This window comes from Papio anubis, unplaced genomic scaffold (genome assembly GCF_008728515.1).
Source record: "Papio anubis isolate 15944 unplaced genomic scaffold, Panubis1.0 scaffold300, whole genome shotgun sequence".
NCBI classification, from domain to species: Eukaryota; Metazoa; Chordata; class Mammalia; order Primates; family Cercopithecidae; genus Papio; species Papio anubis.
In genome coordinates this window covers 31,435-32,376 of record NW_022163107.1, presented here as the reverse complement: position 1 = coordinate 32,376, position 942 = coordinate 31,435, and positions in this window count along the sequence as shown.

Here is a 942-nt window from a genome sequence, read left to right as displayed (position 1 = left end):
GAAAATCAAAAATCACATTTTTTAGCAACCCAGAGAGCAAAGAAGAGATCACAGGGGAAATTAGAAATTCATTTAAACCAAATGAAAATGAAAACACAGCCTATCAAAATGTGTGAGATTCATTCTCACCTTCTCCAAGATTGTCACATTTAGAAATGCCATCACAGCAATAATTCAATCCAGCACTCTGCTAGGAAAACATCATCTAAAGATAAAGCCAAGGGCATTATTGCAAAATATTTTGCCAAGACTTCAAAAAGAGTCAAGGAGATAACTCAAAGAGAAAAGAAAGTTCCCGTAAGGTTCTGATGCATATATCTCAAATATATTCTTTATTACACATTAGGACATCTATTAATCTTAAGGTCATTGTCCTACAGCTGTTTTATAGGAAGCCCTATCTAAAAAATGACTAGTATTGAGACAGATGGGTAGGGCTTTTATATAAAGAAATCAAGTACAAAGAGATTCACAGGAATCCCACAAGATTTTTGAGAGAGCAGTACTGGCAAAGCTGCCACCAGTTTTGAGGGGAAAAAAGACAGGATAAAATTTTTAAAATGGCCAGGCACGGTGACTCATGCCTGTCATCCAAGCCCTTTGGGAGGCTGAGGCAGGTGGATCACAAGGTCACAAGTATAAAACCAGCCGGATCAACATGGTTAAACCTCATCTCCACTAAAAATACAAAAATTAGCCGGGCATGATGGCACAAACCTGTAGTCCCAGCTACTTGGGAGGCTGAGGCAGGAGAATTGTTTGAACCTGGGAGGTGGAGGTTGCAGTGAGCTGAGATCACACCACTGCACTCCAGCCTGGGTGACAGAGGGAGACTCTGTCAAAAAACCTAATAATAATAATAATAATAATAATAATAATAATAATATGTGTATGGGATCGTAAGGAAACAACTTAGCTATAAACACCAGCTGGATGACACAC